This window comes from Hemiscyllium ocellatum, chromosome 1 (assembly GCF_020745735.1).
Source record: "Hemiscyllium ocellatum isolate sHemOce1 chromosome 1, sHemOce1.pat.X.cur, whole genome shotgun sequence".
Lineage (NCBI taxonomy): Eukaryota > Metazoa > Chordata > Chondrichthyes > Orectolobiformes > Hemiscylliidae > Hemiscyllium > Hemiscyllium ocellatum.
In genome coordinates, this window is record NC_083401.1 from 84,105,076 (window position 1) to 84,119,486 (window position 14,411).

General features: G+C 37.2%; 1 protein-coding gene across 4 annotated transcripts in view; it reads right to left on the reverse strand.

Moving 5' to 3' along the window:
• Positions 1 to 14,411, reverse strand: part of adamts6 (ADAM metallopeptidase with thrombospondin type 1 motif, 6) — a 326,411-nt gene that overhangs the window by 102,961 nt on the left and 209,039 nt on the right. The window lies entirely within an intron of this gene.

Consider the following 14,411-nt stretch of genomic DNA (forward strand, 5'->3'; position numbering starts at 1 on the left):
TGTGTTTTAAACGAAGAACACTTCTTTTCAGTAGCTAGAACAAAGCCAGCAAGTTATTTCATCTTCTCTATAAACTGTCAATCAAACGGTGAACTGAGAAACCCCACTGAGATAAGTGCTTCTTTCCAATTTGTGAAACTCTGCAAAGCGTTCATAAGGACTTCATCACAACCCTTCGAAAATGTCAATGAAGAACTCTTGTGCAACTATGGAACAAGTGATCATTTTTTTTCTCTGACAACACCGCCTGTCAATCTACGTTGTCCGGCAAACAGTGTTCATTTTAAACTTCATTGACAGTCTAAGCTTGTTTTTTTCTTCAAGTTCAAATACAAGATTTAAAAACATTTAATCATGACACTTAAAATCGATGTTATGTGCCATCGAAGAGCATTTACTTCTGCTTTATCCATGTGTTATTCCCACACTGTTGGTTCAAAGTTGCTTCTTTCATCTCACACTTCTCGACATTGAACTTCATCTCTCACTTATCACCCTACTTCACCAAATTTTCTGTGCCATTTTTGACTTTTATATTATCCTCCTCACAGTTTACAATGCTTTCAAGTTTTGTATAATTCATAACCTTTGAAATTGCCCTTCACTCCAAGTTTTAGATCATTAATCTATCTCAGGAGAAGCAAATGTCTCAAACAACTATTGAAATTCTACATAAAACTTCTTCTGGCATGAAAAACATCCATTGACCAATGTTCTCTGTTTACCATTACCAATTTTGTATCCATATTGCTATTGTCCCGTTCAATCCAAGATTGCTAACTTTTCTCACAAGTCTGTTGTGTGACACTGTGTTGAATGTCTTTTGAAAGTCCATGTAGACGACATTAACAGTGTTATCCTATTATCATTTATCTGTTCTGCTACCTCTTCAAAAAACTCCAGCAAATTAGTCAAACATGATACCTTTGATACCTTTGCTGGCTCTTCTAAAACAATCCACCCTTTTCGATGTCACTATTGATTTTATCCTGAATAATTGTTTGCAGAAGCTTCCCCAACAATAAAGTTAACTTACTTTTGAACCTTCTTTATTCGGTATGATTCTCAATTATATTTAAGCTGACATCTGTCCAATGCATACATTTTCTACTTCACCCTAAACATTTTCTTTCATCACCCGGGGAGTTCTGCATTTATTTGCTCTATCTTTTCCTTTCTCAAGAATATACCTTGAATTTATTTAAATTATTCTCTTCTTTAACTGTATTCCATTTTTCAGTTGTAGTCTACCCTGCCAACCTTTGATTCCAATCTATCTGTCCAACATCCATTCTTACCCGACTAAAGTTGGCTTTTGAAAGAAACCTACAGTTATGGAAAAAGGAAGGAAAGTGGTGTTAAGGGTGATCAGATCAGCCATGATTTCAATGAATTGCAGTGGGGACTTGATGGGCTGAGTGGCCTACCTCTGCTCATTTGTCTTATGATCTTATAATTTTCCCTAACTTCACACTCCTTGTTCCTTCCCACAGCCAACCTATACCTCACGATACAGTGATCTGTGTCCAGTAAATAGTTTCCCATTGACATTTGATTCATTTGGTCCACCCAAGAGCTAGGTCTAATATTGTCTTTTTTCCCTCAGTGGACTTGAAAAAAGGGAACTGTTGTAAGAAAATATTCCCAGGACATGCTATCGGAACTCTTGCCTTTCTCCTTATCCCAATCTATATTCAGATCATTAAAATTCCCCATTATAATTACTCTACAATTTTTGTACTTCTCTGTAATTTCCTTTCAAATGTTTTTTCTCAACATCTTTCCAATTAGTTTGATGGCTTGTAGAATACTAAGCAATGTAATTGCACCATTTTTTGTTCTTTAACTCTAGTCAAACAGATTCTGACCTTGATCCCGTGGGAATATCCTCTCTCTCCAGCACTGCAATGTTTCTCTAATTAACACTAACCAACCCCTCCTCCTCCCCTTTCTTTCCTATCTTTTCTGAACAGCTAGTAACAAGGAATGTTTAATATCCAGTGCTATCCTTCTTTTATCGTTGCAACATCTTACACTGGATCTAACTTATACCTACCTATTACCTGTTCCAGTTTTACCTGTGCTTAGTGTTGTTTTATTCAGTTGCAGGATGTCAGGATCGCTGGCTGGCCAGCATTTACTGCCTGTCCTTTTACCTGTGTCTCTCATCACTCTTTACATCTTGGTATTCCTGTCCAGTATTCTTGGTTCTCATTAGACTGTCATATGTCAGTATCAAGAAATCATAAGTTAGGTATATCTGGATGGTGAACAAAATACACTCTGCACTGCCTAACCCCAATTTCAGAAGTGAATCTATTATTGCACCTTCATAAATGTTTCAAATTTTAATTTCAACTCACAGCTTCTCTAAATGATACTGCTAATTTAATGCTTAATATGAGTCAGTTTTGCGTATTGGCTAACATTTATTTTAAACTGTGTTGAAATTGCCAACCTATATTTAATTTCAAACCCTTACAGCACATAGAGAGGAGACATTTCCATTCCACAAATTTGAACTGGTATCAGATATAAGATTTAGGGCTAGACAGTGATTCCCAGAACTATTTTACACAGAATTAACATGCCTCTTCACTTTAGATTATTTAGATTCAGTCCATTCATATAATTGCACCTTATTTGTTTTTAAAATTAATTTTCTTAAAAAGTAACAGCTTTAAATTCCACATATTACTATACAAGTAAAATATGCATCAAATAATAAAAATTCCACCATCCTTTTCAAATTTGTATCATCTATCAATTGCAATAACTTCTCTCTTCAGAAAGAAAATGTCAAATGCTTCTTTTCACATGATATTTGAAGATTTCCTAAACTATCAATTTTGATCGATCTTTGAAATATCAATGTGAATCATTTTAAACCTATAATATTATCAAATGTACTACAAAATGTTAGTAGATTAATTTAAAATTCCTGTAAAGAAATGCCCATCTCAAATCTGTCTAGGAAGAAAACAACATTTGGAATTTAAATAATTTTATATAATTATCTTTAGTAACAATTATCACACAATAATGTGAAAAATAAGAATATTTGTCAAAAAAGTATGTGTATGCTTATTAAATATGTGGCCTTGGTTTTAAACAAATAAATTATGTTGAATTTAGTGTAATATCTTAGAAGTAAATAGGGAATTCACACAAGACCATTTTACAGGAAAGATAACAGACATATGGAACAAATTACTAGGGAAAGCCTTCTAATGAAATAACTTAAATTGTTTCAAAGGACAACTAGCAATGTTCCTGAAAAAGGCATTTAAAGCATACGATGGGAGGTTGCTAACATGGGATTAAGAACAATCATAAAATGACAAATTATATTCTAAACTGCACACATTTTCACCCATGTATTTGGGATTTTTCTAGTGGTATCTAATGTTAAGGTGTGTACAACAAATCCAGAAAACGCCAAAGAAACAAATGAAAAATTTAAACTGGTTAGTCCAATAAAACAGTTATAGTTTTCCAGGGTGCTTATTTTTTGTTAGTGAACCTAATAGCTGCTTCAAGCAAGCCTCCTGTGGATGAATACTTTGTAATAAGAAGATATGATCAACATTAGGCATAAAGACACCAAAGATCTGTGGCATAACTGGATAGATAATGGACTTTACTGATAATAAAGATGATCTGTAATGAGGCAAGGCTTCTAAAGCTCCAGAATAACACAATCTTTGAGGTAAATAGGTATGATTAAAGAGGGCGAATCATTAGAAAAAGAGGCAAGACTAGGAGCTCAATAGCACTGGGAACACCAAAAATAGTTACCAAATAGTTACAGTAAGCACAGTTGTGAGAGCAGCAAAAGCTAGTCTGGATTTTAAGAAGAGCTGTCGAAACCAAACGGGTAACAAACAGCTAAAAGGAGGTTGCTAACTTAAAAACATCAAACCGACAGCAATAAATGCAGATGTGAATTGATTAAAAATAAAACATCTAAATAGTTGAAGGGAAATAAAGGATAGTTAGTAAGTGTAAAAATAAAGAATTTCTAAGGCAAGTGAAAGAAAATCACATCAAAGAGAAAAAAATTAAATAAAATAGTCAAACTAAAACAAAGATATAAAACATGTGCAAGCAATGTCTAAGGAAATTATAACTAAAATTGCAAGATATGTTTTGGGTCTTACATTCATTTATGACAATCCTGATTCTCACATTGTTGTGCCTAATAATACCTTAAATAATCTCAAATTTTACTTCCACTTTCCTATAATACATACTTTCCAAGGGTGAATACTGTCCGAATAAAGAACTTCAATAGTCTGAAATTTGTCACTTTATAGTCTGAATTTCTGTCTGCTGTTACTGTTTAATTTAAAACAATAATTCAGATTTATCTTGATCATATAATATCCCATTTACATGCCTCGACAGGATAAACTCCAATCGTAAGAGCAAATTATTGCAGATGCTGGAATCCGTACTGAAAACAAATGCTGAATATCACAGCAGGCCAGACAGCATCCATGCAAAGACAGCAGGCTATCATTTTGAATCCAGATGACTCTTCATCAGAGCTGAAGTGAAAGTGTGAAGGGGACAGTATTTATGCTCTAGTTTTTTTTAGAGGGTAGTATGTCCCCTCCACAGTTCACTTCTGCTCTGATGAAGAGTCATCCAGACTCAAAGTGTTAACTTGCTCTAAACTCCAATCTTCCTCCTTGCAGAAAGAAGGATCCAAGAATCTCCAAATCTTTCCTCAGAACTCAGACCTATGACCATAGAGTCTTACAGGTCTGTACCAGCAGAAGTGCTTTAATGTCTTCACCATTCCTCAGTAAGCAGAACTGGACACAGTATTCAAGACATGGCATTTCTGCAGCCACACGCATGACACCAGAATTGTGTGCTGCCTTCCTGAGACCAGAGTCAGGCATCCTGAAGGAGGAAAGTGATAAGTCAAAGGGTATGGCACACATTTTTACCAGCAATACAAGTAAAATGAGGGATGAGGTCTTGCCCCAGGAGTTCAGAGAGCTAGGCAATAGATTAAAAAGCAGAACCTCTAAGATTGTAATCCCTGGATTACTCCCAGTGCCATGTGCTAGTTAGTATGGAAGTAGGAGAATAGGGCAGATGAATGCATGACAAAGGAAGGCTTTTAGATCAGTCTACTCAGAATGATAAAACATCAACAGAGATGGTGACGTAGTGGCATTATCAATGGATTAGTTGTCAGGTCGCTAGGGATAGGAATTAAAATCCCATCATGGAATTGGTGGAACTTAAATTGATGAGTAGATCTGGAGTTGAAAGCTAATATGTGACAGTAACCATGACACTACTGCTGATGCTTGTAAAAGTCATTTTGGTCTATTGATTTTTTTTTCAGGAAGAAAATTGATCATCCTTATCCTGTCTGGCCAACAGACTGTTGATCTACGGCCATTAAGACCATTTAAAAAATAGGAACAGGAGTAGGCCATTCTGCCATTCAACAGCATTACGGCTGATCTAACAGTCCACATTTTCACTTTCCTGCATTTTCCCCACAACCTTTGGTTCTCCGACTGATCAAGAATGTATTTATCTCAGCCCTAGTTACCCCCTACAAAAGGCCAAGCAAACCAGTTAGTTCGAGGGCAAATAAGGATAAGCATCAAGGGTTGGCCTTGCCAGTGTTGCCCATATGCCATGAAAGAATAAATTTTAAAAATCATCAGCACTGTAATAGAATGTGGCATAATTCATTTCACCTGCCTATGTTTTACAAAGCATAGATGTTGTGTGTGATGGATGAGTGAATATACAACAATATAGAAGATCTCTTGTGGTGCAGTGGTAGTGCCCCTACCTCTGAGCCAGAAGTCCTGCATTCAAGTTCCACATGCTACAGAGGTATGTCATTACATTTTGAATCAGGTTGATTAAAAATTATCTATCCAACAACAGACAAAAAAACTCAACAATATTCAGGGAAAATCAGCTGATTTGATTGGGACCTCATCCATCACCTTATTCATTAAATTCCTCTACTACAGTACAAATGGCAGCCAACTCTATGAATAGCACCTTCTAAACCAACAGACCCTATTACCCAGCAACACAAGGGCGGTAGACACATGGGACAATAATCATAAATGATCCCCCTTCAAACCACACACCATTCTGAGTTGCAAATATCTTGCTGTCATTGGGTCAGAAACCTGGAACTCTTATCTATCCACAAAGATTGCAGCAGTTCAATTGGGCAGCTAACCAACTTCCTCAAAAGCAGTGTGGAATGTGGAACAAATGTTTGTAATGCTGACTACCCATGAACATAAAACACAAAATGGAAGTGGAAATGGAAGTACTGTAAGGTCAACAGAATGTTGAACTACATGCCCGAATAGGTGAGTATGGAATATGATGAAGCAGTGTTTATATTTTATAGTCATCTGATCAAACAATACCTTGGATATACTATCCAGTTCTGGTTGCAAAATAGAAGGGTAACATTCACATGCTGGAAATATTTTGTCATATAGAACAGCCAATCCTAATTTCCAAGTTACCAAGTGGTACAGTCTGATTACTCATATTTGCCTTGAAGAGGTGACCATAACTTTGAGACATTGACTGCTTTGAAACCATTAAAACTTTCTATATTAGGCTATTGAGGTGGACAATCAACCATTATCATGATGAATGGTGGAGCAGGCTTTAAGGGCTGAATGGCATCTTCCTGCTCATATCTTCTATGTTTTTATGTAAATCAAGCTGGTATACTATAGGAGTGAAAGAACCATGATTTGCATATTCAAGTAGATCTACCACATAAAGCAGACAAATTCTTTAAATATTCAGTGGCAGCTCACTATTACATAGCATAGGCTATGTAAGGCTTTTAAATCCACATTGAGAGTGCTTCTGTGAGGCATTAGAAATGAGTGAGGAGAGTAATTGAGAAACTGTTGAATGCTATACTGGGCTACTATGGGGATGGACATTCAAGATTTTTCTGAATATGCAAAATAGCTTTCACCATCTTTCATTCTGTTGGGATGTGTATGCTAGCAAATACACTGAATCAAGTGACACAGAGAAATCATACATTTCCAGTCATCATCAAACTTGCATCCTCTCAAGTTTGCTTAGCTGCAAGTAAGTCTCCTGCTTTATCATTTTTTTTCTAGTATAACTCATATTAAGTCTTCTTTGGTGCTTGTATGACTCAATGTCCTTTCATTTTACAATCAGTAGAACCACAAGTGCAGCCTTCTGTCAGTATGCAATCTATGTTTCAGAAAGAAACCAGGAAATATCCCAATTCTCTCATGGTCTTCTTCATTCAGTGATGAGCTGGTATCAGCAAGTGCTTCCCTTTGTGCCTGACAAAGGCATTGTGTCTTTAAGAAGGGATCTGTGAAAAGAAGCAAGTCAGAACCAGGTGAACATACAATATGCATTTAGGAACACCGAAAACAAAAAAAAAATAGGAATCGAAAAGGTAAAACTAAGAGTGTGCAAATAATTAAAGGAAAATACACAGGAGCAAAATGCAACATAAAAAAAGTGAAGTGAGACAGTAAAGAGATTTTTAAAAGTATTGTAGAAAGTTACATAATGATGAGAAATAATGCAGTGAGGCCAGGAAGGATATTTGAAGGGACAGAATTATGCAGTGGCATCAGTTAGGGATCACACTCACTGGCTTCCTTCAGTCACATGTCTACAATGACCTTAGTTCAAAGTTCTTCTGTGCAGGCTCTCCTAACCATGTGACTAGACAATGATGGAGGGAAAAACAAAATGGTCATCAGTGAGGCATCCATCTGTACCACAAGAGAAATAGACAAATAAAGAATATGCCATTTTATCTTCAGCAAGTTATTTCAAAATATCATACTTTTTTCAAATTGTAAGAAAATGAGGTACTCATCAAAATCTACAAAACATGTAGAGTGAACAAAAAAATTGCCATACCTTTTTACTTTGCTAAATAAATAATTTCAACTTCTTTTTCTGCATTCAGTTTCTCCTTTAATTGCTTGCAACAAGTGGTTGTTCAATGGAGTTGTCTTCATAAGTAATGAATTCAATCCTGTTCCACACCATTTTTGCTGATTAACATTTTTCAAGTTGCAGTGTGTCCATGGAGAGCATTTGTCCCGTATGGGCTAAAGTAAAATGGCACCAAGTTCATATTTAGTCACCACACTCACCTGTTATATATGGCATGTATGTGCAGTTGCAAAGAGTTGCAAATATCTTTGCAAAGAGCAAAGTCGCTGATGTATTATTTCTGTGTTTTTTTTTAATTCAACATCTCCCTCATTAATTGTCTCTAACATATTGTCAACAAAATTATACACTCGTGTCATGTTGCACAGTGGGATCCATCACCAAAATATTTTTTAAAAATTCATTCATGGGATGTGGATGTCACTGGCTGGGCCAGTATTTATAACCCATCCTTTGCTATCTTTTAAGATACCCTCTTCAACCACTGCAATGTAGATAGACACACATTGTGTTAGTGAGGAATTTCCAGGACTTTGACATAGCGACAGTGAACAAGCTGTGATATATTTCCAAATCAGGATAGCATGTAGTTTGGAGGGAAATTTGCATGTGGCACTATCCACTGTCAATGTTCTTCTTAATAGAAATGGTCATGGGTTTGGAAGGTGCTGGCTCAGGATCTTTGGTGAATATGCAGTGCATGTTGTTGATAGTGCACACCACTACTACTAAGCATTGGTGATGGAGGGAATGAATATATGAGGATATAAACATGCAAGCTGTTTTTTCCAGGGTGAATCAAGCTTCTTCAATGTTGTCATTCAGTTAAGTTGGGAGAATTCCAACACATTCCTGACTTGTGCCTTGTAGATGGTGGATAGAGTTTGGAGAGTCAGGATGTTGTTACTTGCTGCAGTATTCCTAGTCTCTGGCTTGCTTTTGCAGCCATTGTAGTTATATGGTTAGTCCAGTACAGTTTCTGATCAATGGTAACACCCAGGCTGTTGAACACAGTATGGTAACCCATTGAAAATCAAGAGTGTTGTTTGAATTTTCTCTTATTGGAGATGATAATTGCCTGGCACTTGTGCGAATGCTTTACATCACTTGTCAGCCTATAGCTGGATATTGTCCAGATCTTGCTGCACTTGGACATGAACTGTTTCAGAATTTTAGGAGTTGAAAAAGGTGCTGAACATTGTGCAATCATCAACGATCATCCCCATATCTGACCTTCAGATGAAGGGAAGATCATTGATGGAGATGCTGGAAATGGTTAAGTCTTGGACACCACCTGAGGAACTCCTGCAGAGGTGTCCTGGAGCTGAGATGACTGACCTCCAACAGCCACAACCAACCTCCTTTGTGCCAGTTATGTCTCTAAATAGTGCTCAGGGTCCTTGATGCTACACTCTGTCAAATGTGTCTGTGATGTCAATGACGTACTCTCACCTCAACTCTGCATATCAGCATTTTTGTCCATGTTTGCTCCAAAGCTGTAATGCAGATATAACAGTGCAGTTTGTATTATCACATCAGATGACATAATATGTAGAAAATGTAAGGTTCACCACTAGGAAGCAAAAGAAACTCCAAATATTTTTCAGATGATAAGAGACCAGGAAATGTTATCATTCAGAGCAACTTAGTACCCAAATCGCATATTGGTACAACAAGAAATTAGGAGAAAGTGAGGACTGTAGATGCTGGAGATCAGAGCTGAAAATGTGTTGCTGGGAAAGCGCAGCAGGTCAGGGGCAGCATCCAAGGAGCAGGAGAATCGACGTTTCGGGCATGAGCCTTTCTTCAGGAATGGGCTGAAGACTATTCCTGAAGAAGGGCTCATGCCCAAAACGTCGACTCTCCTGCTCCTTGGATGCTGCCTGACCTGCTGCGCTTTCCCCACAACACATTTTCAGCACAAGAAATTAGCAAAAAAAAATGGCATGTTTGCTCTCATTTCAAACGGATTAGTATTAAAGAGAAAAACGTTTTACCAAAGTTACACAGAGCGTTTATATCTGGATTATTGACAACACTTTTCCTCCCCCAGCTCAAAGAATGATATACATACCTGACAGGAAGTGCAACAAAGGCTCACTGGAGTGACCCCATGGTTGAAGGAGCTATCCTATGAGGAAAGATTGATCAGACTAGATCTATATTCCAGAGAATGTTGAAGAAGGAGATGTGATCTAATTGAAACATATAAAGTTTGACAGTGTGGATACTGACAAAATGGTTCCCCTAGGACGTTAGAACCTAAAATCACATTCTCAGAATTAGGGATCAGCCATTCATTATTATGAATCCTTGGAATTTTCTGCCTGAGAAAGTTGTGGGTGTTCAATTATTAAAAACATATTCAAGTCAGAGGCAGATAGATTCTTGGATGCTATAGGAATTAACGGAAGTGGTTATAAATAACGTAAAGTGGAGGTACTTTAAAAGATCAGCCATTATGCTATTCAATGATAGAACAGGTTTGAAGAAATTGAATAGCCTATTACTGTTCCTGTTTTTTTATGTTCTTATGTCAAAACACTTACCTTTCAGATTCAGCTTTCCATCTCTCCTTGAGTTGCTGGGTTTCCAAGCCAAAGTGAGTTAAAAATAGAATGACTATTAATCTGAGGTCAAGTAGTTCTATTACAATATTTGTTTCTCATGAGCAAATTGATTACCTACCTCTTGTCCTTCTCTGGTAAAATTGGATCATTGTCCGTTTTTGATTCTTGCACATTACCCTCCGGCACTCCCCCAAACTCACCTGTTTCTCATGAGTTAAGATTTAGTCCACAGTCACTTGTTGTAAATTAAGAAATATGACTCTAACAATTGACAGGTTATCTCTGTTTTTTATTTTACAATAAATTCTACTGCTAAAAAATTCTATATTCCAGAGAATTTTGAAGAAGGAGATGTGATCTAATTGAAACATATAAAATTCTTTGACATTGTGGATGCTGACAAAATGATTCCCCTGGTTGGGGACGTTAGAACATTGAATCATATTCTTAGAATTAGAGATCAGCCATTCATTATTATGAACCCTTGAATACTTCGCTGTAAATATACACTAATCAAGTCATAAAGTCTTATTTATTCTGCACGTGGCTACAAAGGAGCTAGTGTTTATGAAATCTTATTGCATACTTATTGCAAATGAAGAACAGCTTATCCAACAACTTATCACACCCTCAAGTTATATCAAACAATACATAATGAATTACTCAATTACTTCTGAAGTACTGTTATGAAGCCTAATTGTAATTTAAATACAGGGCACATCTGGCTCCAATATCCAATTTTGCAGAACAATTACAAAGGTGCCAAAATCTGAGCAATAAGTAAATGAAAGGTCCAACATGATACATTAGGTTAAAACAGGAACAAGTGAAAACAAATATACCAAGCACAATGCTTTTATCAGTCTTTTATTAGTGGTGATGGTTGATGGAGATATTTGCCTTGGTATCAGGTTAACTCTGCTCTTCCTTGAATTCTACCATTTGGGATAGTTTATATTCACTTGAACATGGCAAATGGGACCATGATTTAATGGTTCTTAAGGCAGAAGTACATAAGTATGTAGGTGAAAGGTTATCATGGGTAGACAGGAATGTGAATTAATTGGATTAGCGATGATCATATTGAATGGTGGAGCAGGCTTAAGGAGTCAAATGGTCAAGTCTTTATTCCTAAATCAAATACCTGTATGTTTTCCAGTGATTGTGCAAGCTTTACTAAGAACTGACAACTAAAAGGTCAGATATTATTTGACTTCCTTCTCTAGCTCACTATTGTAAACTGTTGCTGAACCACATGTACTCTAATATTCTCCTCCCTCACCCTCAGGACGTACTCTCACACAGATGTCAAGTTGTGAAAAAAACTGGATGGCAGTATAATGCATGTCTCCAGAACCCACTAGGAATACTTCCCTGGAAATTAGCGATTGAGGGCTGACACACAATTTTCAGTAATCCTTGGGTCTTTGGAGTTATGACCAGTGCACAATCCTGAGCCAGGATTTTCAATTATTGGTCAGGAACACAAGCTGCCGGTCCACTTCCAGGATTCCGACCCTGTGTGATGTGTTGCAGACATTGCCACACAGATTTTGAAAGTGCTAGGTCAATTAATGCAAGGAACAGCTTTGGGTTGCTGGGTGAGTTCCTAAGGCTGTCAGCACTGACACAATGGCTGTCCCACAGAACGTTTAGGATGGAGGAAGAGAAAGCACAGCAACAGAGGTTGCTGAAGAAGGAAGTCAATTTTTTTTTTAAAATGTACAAGTCACAGTGGCCTCTCCACTTTCACTGGAGGGGTCCCATGCCCGTGGTGCAGACTGCTGCTGCAATTATGTAGGTTTGACCAGAATTGGTAGGGGTTGTCAATTGTCGTATTAATCAAGATCTACTTCCCTATCTTCCAACATCAGCCCACTTGGTTGCTTAGCTATGGTCTGAGCAGATGTCCTTTGCCCACATTGCTTAATAATTGGCTCTCATTATCCTCGATTTCACACACCGCTTGCCAAAGCGCTGTCGACCCAACCACAATCCGATCTCTCCATAACTGGCTCAGATCGGGTTTGTGGTGTCGAATCAGTATGACAGCTGGAGTGAACCTTTGCTGATCCCAATCTGTTTCTGCTTCTAATCTTCCAACTGTTTCAGGCCTGCAAATGGACCAAAGACATTTACTCGGCCAAAATGTTTTGCTTCACCAAAGTTCCATCAGAAACATAAGTCTGCATGTCACCCCTTCTAATTAACATGCTATATTCAGTTCCTTGTTGCAGTACGCACAAAGTCCTTATCTACTCAAATTTACAATTTACTTATATTTACCATTGCAATTATTTGGAAAATTGTTGGAAATTTCTTGCACTTTTCAATCAATTTTCCAGGTTCTGATCAGCTTTCAGACAATTTGATGTATCTCAACACTCATCAGACATGTCTCAAAGTTTCCCAGCAGTGAGGTTTTCCTAGACCTTTGTGTGAAGATATAAATAAATTTTGAGGTGCTGCTTCCAATAAAGATTAAAATAAAACAGAAAATATGACTAACATGCAACGTTGAAGAACAAGAAAAGGTTGGAAAGGCTAGCATTTTTCCCGGCTTATTTTATGTGAAGGTCTCATCAGTCATACTCAAGTAACTTTAATCATTTTCGAAAAGGCAGCTGCCAGCCAGGCAGACCCCAAGTATCCTGGCAGCTACTACACACACAATAACACTCTCCACCCACTGAAACATAAACACCTTCAAGAGGTCCTTACAGCTCAGAAAAGCAAGCAGGAACTATAGTGACAGAATCAGGATAAATATAGAGTGTGGAATTGCTGACTTGGCTTGATTCAGCTAAAAGTTGGACTGATCTGATATTGCTTTTGTCTCCTGCTCATTTCCACCTTTCCACATTGTTACTGAAAGAGAAAGGGAACAGTCCAAACATCTCCAACTCCAAATAAGGGCAATTTCTGTTTTTACCCAGACAGTTTGCACAGTGTACAAGTTTAAAATGGAGTTGACCTGTTGCCTTGGTTCTGCTTTCACACTGAAATATGCCAGAACTATCTCTTCCACTTTTGTTCACAGCACTTTACATGGTTAACTCTGACATAGTGTGAAAATTAGTATGTGGAAATTGTCATCATATATGGCCATCTCTTCAATTGTGTGCATAAAGTAGTTACCAGAGGTTAATCTGACATTGTTGCCATCTGATGCTGATTAATTGATTTGTTTCCTAAAATATGCATGGACCTTATTAACTGTAACAGAAATGCTTTATAATGAGCAGTTGAAACACATAACATCTTTAACCAAGATAAAATAAAATGAAGAAATCTTATGTCTGATCTCATAATCTTAAACTCCACTTTCCTGTTTTAAATCCATACTGATTATTGTTTCCATTACTGATTAAAAATCTACCTCGGCCTTAAATACACTTAACAACTTAACCGCCACAGCCTCTGCAGTAAAGAATTCCACAGAGAAGACATTCCTTCTCATCTCTGTCTTAAATGTACAATCCCTTACTCTGAGATTCAATCCTCTGGTTCTAATTTCTCCTGCAATGGGAAACAATTTATCAACATCTACTCTGCCAAGTCCCTAAGAATTTTGTTTGTTTCAATAAGTTTGCCTCTCATTCTTCTATATTCCAACAAGTATGGGCCCAACCTAATCAAACTCTCCTCCTAAGACAGTCCCTTCACACCAGTCTAGTGAACCTTCCCTAGATTGCCTCCAAAGCCAGTAAAGCTTTCCTTAGATAAGGGCATTAAAATTGTTCACAGTATTCCAGCTGTGGTTTGACTAGTACCTTGTATAGGTTTAGCAAAACCTCCCTATTTTTATACTCCATACCCTTTGACATAAAGGCCAACATTCTATTTTCTTTCCTATTATGT